Below are 6,080 nucleotides of genomic sequence, written 5' to 3'. Positions count from 1 at the left end.
CCCCGTTAAAGGGTTTTTTTTGGGGAGTTTTTCCTTATCCGCTGCGAGGGTCATAAGGACAGAGGGATGTCGTATGCTGTAAAGCCCTGTGAGGCAAATTGTGATTTGTGATATTGGGCTTTATAAATAAAATTGAATTGAATTGAATTGAATTAATATACCGAGCAATGCAGGAATGGAATTCACTTCCAAATCATATTATACAACAAAATTAAGTGTTTTCAAAAATTGCTAAAAAACATTACTTTAGAAGAAACTTTACATTCACTATTACATTATTTCATTTGCATTCTATGATTGTACTATTGTATGTTAAATCATGACATTTATCTGTTAGGTAATGATGGATTCTGTCAGAGCCAGTTTATTCAGCTGTTATTGTTTAATTAACAGTGGATGTGCATTATGATGTCATATAGTGTTTTGTGTTGTGTAGTGTGAATGCATATTTTGTATTGTCACCATGTCATTGTGTAGACCCCAGGAAGAATAGCTGCTGCAATACAATAGCTACTGGAGATCTTAATAAACAAAACAAAAACAAAATATGTAGATGATAGGTAGAAGCACTTGCAGCAGGCTTTATGGAGTGTGTGTACTGAGCTGTGAGCTCCCTCTAGAGTCCATCCTACTGAATGTCAGGAGGATGAAGCTGCTTCTGTCGTTCAGCTGCTCCTGTCTGAGGTTACCACACACACTCATCCTCCTTTTTTTTATGTGTGTTTTTAAGTGCTGATAAAAAAAAAAGTGTGGACACACAAAGTGCATCCTGCAGGAAGGTTTTTTGAGGCCTAAGCACATACTGTCTTACATATGAGGTGTCTAAATATCTATACTATATACATCTAGCAGCTGCTACACATTGACTTTCGTTTATGTATGACAGACAGCGAAAATACAATGTCATATTGTACATTTTAGTGGTCTATAACGATTCACTACCAACAAAATCTTTACACTCTGAATAAGTAATACAATAAAACCAAACTGAGTAATATAATAAACCAAACTGAAAAGGTAATATAATAAACCAAACTAAGTGATATAATAAACCAAACTGAATAAGTAATAAACCAAACAACCTTCCAAACTACTAGTAGGCCGATGTTCAGCTGCAACAATCAGGCTAAGTGTCCTCTCCTCTCCTCTCCTCTCCTCTCCGGTTCCAGTGAGTGTGAGTGTGAGCATGAGTGGTGGTGGTGTGCGAGTGGCGCAGAGTTTTGAATGGTTTGCTGTCCCTGCTTTTGGACTTTAATCTTGGTTCTTCACCTGTCTCCTGTAGCCTACATGATCAGGTAAGTTTTCTTCAGGTTCTTTTGCTGAGTGTTTGACGAATGTTTAGTGGTTTTGTGCGGTGGTTTTCGGGAGGAATGGCGTCCGCCGAGACGCCACCTCCGTCTATTCGGCAGGGAGTGAGGGTAGTCCCGCCAGATAATAGTGTTACTGTGGAGGAAGTTCTGCTGGCTGCAGGTGAACAGGTAGGACATGACAACATCAGCTTTGGTTTCAGAATGAACAAAGCTGTAGTTGGTTTTTTGAGAACGGAGCAGTGTGTTCACAGCCTGGTGGAGAGCGGAGTTTTTGTTAGGGACACCTTCGTGCAGGTGTCGCCACTGTCAGCTCCGTCTACGCGGATCACTGTCTCCAGTGTTCCGCCTTTCATCCCACACGAGCTGTTAGAGCACGAGCTCCGCAGATTTGGGAAGTTTGCTAGCAGATTTAGAGTGATCAATTTGGGCTGTAAAGACGCTAAACTGAAGCATGTGCAGTCTCTGAGGAGACAGGTGTTCATGTTTTTGGACTCACCTGCACAGACACTGGATGTGTCTTTTGGAGTTAAGCATGGCGAGGCTTCTTACATGGTTTATGCCAGCTCCGGCCAAATGAAATGTTTTGAGTGTGGGGATGTGGGGCACAAACGGTTTGCGTGTCCGCATAAACAGCGGCTTGATGCGGTCGCTGGCGCCGCTGTCGGGGCGAGCTCTGGGGATGCGCCCGTGGTCGGCCCCCTGGCTGGCACCGGGGCAGGGCCCGCCGCCGCGTCCGTTGTCGGCTCTGCGACCGGGTCTGACCGGGGCCGTCGGCTGGCCCAGTGGCTGAGTCGGTGTGTGATTCTTTGTATAGTCCCGTGTCAGGTGAGGCAGCAGTCAGCCTGAGCAGCGCTGACAGACCACAGCCTGAAGAGACTGTGGAGGAGGCCCCTCCAACAGTTTCTGCAGGTGGAGGTGAGGCTGTGGGGGGCAGTGAACAGATTATGGAGGCTGTTTCCAGCAGCCAGGCATCAGGTGGAGGAGAGGATGCAGAATGGGACACAGAGTCAGATACTGTGTCAGTCAGTGAGGTGTCCAACAGGAACACAGACCTATATTCCTTAGAGGAAATAAGCACTTTTCTAGACCAAACTTTTCACAGATCTGTAAAAGTTAATGATTATTTTAGTGACACTGAAAAGTTCATCAGATCAGTGGGAGTGTTGAAGAGATCTGTTGGTGTGGACCTATTGGATGAAAGGAAGCGTTTTCGCCTCAAGAAACATATCACAACACTGAGAAAGGTATCTAAAGGTAAAACTGTTAAAAAGATTAAAGTTAGGTAAGATGATCATGTACCACCTGGTGTTCTTTTTCATACACTGTTCTTTACTGCTTTCCTCTTTTCTGTCTCTCTTCTTTAACCCTCATATGCAAAGCAGCACTATAGGGTCTATTAACATTAATGGTAGGAGAGATAAACATAAAAGAGCCCTAATCAGTGAGATTGTTTCACAAAAAAAGATAGATGTGCTGTTCTTACAGGAAACTCATAGTGACCGGACAGATGAGGTAGACTGGGGTTTATGGTGGGAGGGTCCACACGTCCTGAGTCATGGCACAAATGTCAGTGTAGGGGTAGCCATCCTCTTCAGAGCAACTGCCAATGCAGTCATTCTCTCTGTTAGCGAGGTGGTTAAGGGTTGGCTGCTGATTGTCAGGGCAGAGATGGACGGCTCAGTATTGTGTTTTGTCAATATTTCTGCTCCCAACCAGGGCTCTGATAGAGTGTTTTTTTTTTTTTTTTTTTTTGAAAAAATTACAGTCTGAACTCAGGAACTACAATCAGGACCATATCATTCTTGGCGGTGATTTCAACTGTACAGTTGACTTCACTCAGGACAGAACCAATGAAGAGCCACACCCACAATCCTCCCAGTGTTTAAAACAAACTATTACCTAGATCTGTTTGATACCTGGAGACTCAAACACCCACACAACCGTCAGTACACATGGATACGGATCAGAAACAACAGGGTCAGTGCAGCCAGACTAGATAGGTTTTACATCTCACAAAATCTCAACACCAGATTAGTCAGCAGTACCATAACCCCGGTTGGTTTCACTGACCACCACCTAGTCAGTATAAACTTGACAATTTCATCAGGTGAGAGGGCCAAATCTTACTGGCATTTCAACAATAAACTCTTACAAGACAGCACTTTTTGTCAGAGCTTTGGGAATTTATGGAGACACTGGCAGACAAAGAAAAGCAGTTTTAGCTCTTTAAAGCAATGGTGGGAGGTTGGCAAAGCTCAAACTTGTGTGTTCAGTCAGCAATACACGTCACACACTACTGCTGAAATCAAGGCAGCAGTACAAAACCTTGAAGCCAGCATCAGTACCATCGAGAAGGGGATCAGTAGAGACTTCGATCCCACTGCTGGTGACCTGCTGCAGCAGAAGAAGAAGAAACTGAGCGCTTTTCTGCAAGAGAGGGTGAAGGGAGCTTTGGTCCGATCGCGTTTCCTCCAGTTGAAGGACATGGATGCCCCGAGCTCCTTCTTCTTCAACTTGGAGCAGAACGCGGTGCAGAGGAAGCAGATGGCCTGTCTGAAGCTCCCTGGAGGGAGACTGACTGCGGATCAGAATGAAATGAGGGCTCACGCAATTGACTTTTACACCAGCCTATTTAAGGCTGAACCGTGTAGCGCTGAGAACTGCAAAGAGCTTCTGGAGAGTCTTCAGTTCGGAGGAGAGAGCTGCCCTGGACTGTGGGCTAACTCTCGAAGAGTTGACAATGGCCGTTAACCCTATGGGCCCTAGGCGTTTTTGGGGTATTTTTTACTGCCTTTACTTTTAAGCTCATATCACAGTCATTATAAAGGATACATACACATGCTATATCTTGTTTTTTTTTTTCAAGACAATCTGGGCTATCCAGATTTGCCATCATTTCATGTCCTTCTATGTGCCTGTATTTTATATTAATTTTTATATCAATGAAAAAAGCAAATCAGTGTGACTAAATTCTTACATTTTTACATGTATCTCACCATAGCAAGTTGGAAAAAGACATATTCTGCATATATGAAGAGGGGAGACTCTCTGGAATCTGGCAATATAAGAACCATGATGGTGGGACATTCTCTCACTTCACAGTTGTCTCAAACATGTGGTTTGTGCCAGGCGGACATGATTGCCAGTATTTTTTCATTATTGCAAGAAATTCCATTGACTCATTTAAAAGTCAAAAATGTGTTTTATATGAAAGAAACATGCAATATTTACATCTAAGATAATAGAAAAATAGTCAACCAAGTGCAATGATACCCTCCAAGATAATATTTGCCACTTTGTTTGCAGTAAACAAAGTTTGTTGTTGTTGGTGGGGGGGCACGTATCCCCCTCAATGTATATGGTGACTATGGCCCTGTCAGCATGCATAATTAGGCTGCAGTTGNAGTAATGTGTGTGCAGAGCTGCATGAAAGCTCTGTTATTCATGATTTTAGTGTAACTTTATCATTTTTTTTCGTGGTCTTGGTCTTGTCGGAAAGCTATGATTCTGCTGTTTCACATGATATGCGTGGCTTCTCACTATGACGCATGGTCGCGGAGAAAATCAATAGAGAAGAACAGGTGTGAATTTGGACGCACTATGCGTCGTTCGGGCCCATAGGGTTAACCAGATGCCTTCTGGAAGGGCACCTGGGATTGACGGTCTCTCCACTGACTTTTATAAGCGGTTCTGGAACATTATTGGTACCGACCTACACAAGGCAGTACAGGAATGTTTCAGAACTGGATCTCTTCCGGTTTCTTGCCAGCGGGCAATCCTTTCCCTGCTGCCTACTTAAGAACTGGAGGCCAGTGGCCCTCCTCTGTACGGACTATAAGGTGCTTTCCAGAGCCTTATCTAATAGACTAAAAGACTTTCTGGGAAAAATTGTAAATACAGACCAATCATACTGTGTGCCAGACAGATCAATCATGGACAATATTTTTCTCATCAGGGATGTACTTGATTTATGTAAAATTTATAATGTCAATGTTGGGATTGTGTCACTGGATCAAGAGAAGGCTTTTGACAGGGTGGATCACTCATATCTGTTTGCTGCACTTAGAGGCTTTGGGTTTGGTGATGGGTTTTTGTCTTGGGTGAGTTTACTGTATAGTGGAGCACAGTGTATGGTGAAGATGGGGGCGGGGCTGAGTCGGCCAATTCCTGTACAGCGAGACATAAGACAGGGTTGCCCTATTTCAGGGCAACCGTATAGCCTAACCATTGAGCCCTTGCTTTGTAGTCTGAGAGAGCACCTTATTGGTCTGTCTTTCCCTGGAACCATAAGTGTACCTCGTGGTCTGCCCACTGTATCTGCTTATGCAGACGATGTTAATGTATTTGTAAGCAGCCAGGATGATGTTAAATGTCTGCAGGACACCCTTTGTGCCTATGAAAAGGCCTCATCTGTAAGAGTGAACTGGGCTAAGAGCGAAGCCTTGCTCATAGGGCAGTGGACGGATCAGGCAGTGCCCAGTCTGCCTGGAGGACTTAGGTGGGGAAAAGAGGGACTAAATGTTTTGGGGGTGTTTCTGGGCTCTGAAGGGTTCCATAGAAAAAACTGGGAGGGAGTGAAGGAGAAAGTGTGTGCTCGGTTGTCTAAGTGGAAATGGTTGCTACCTCAGCTGTCGTATAGGGGAAGAGTTCTGGTCGCTAATAACTTGGTCGCCTTGACTCCGTGGCACAGACTTGTCGCTCTGACACCTCCAAGGGGTCTGATAGAGGACATCCAAAAGGACATCCTCAACTTCTTCTGGTCGGGCAAGC

This window comes from Epinephelus moara, chromosome 16 (genome assembly GCF_006386435.1).
Source record: "Epinephelus moara isolate mb chromosome 16, YSFRI_EMoa_1.0, whole genome shotgun sequence".
Taxonomy (NCBI): Eukaryota; Metazoa; Chordata; class Actinopteri; order Perciformes; family Serranidae; genus Epinephelus; species Epinephelus moara.
This window is presented reverse-complemented; position numbering follows the sequence as displayed.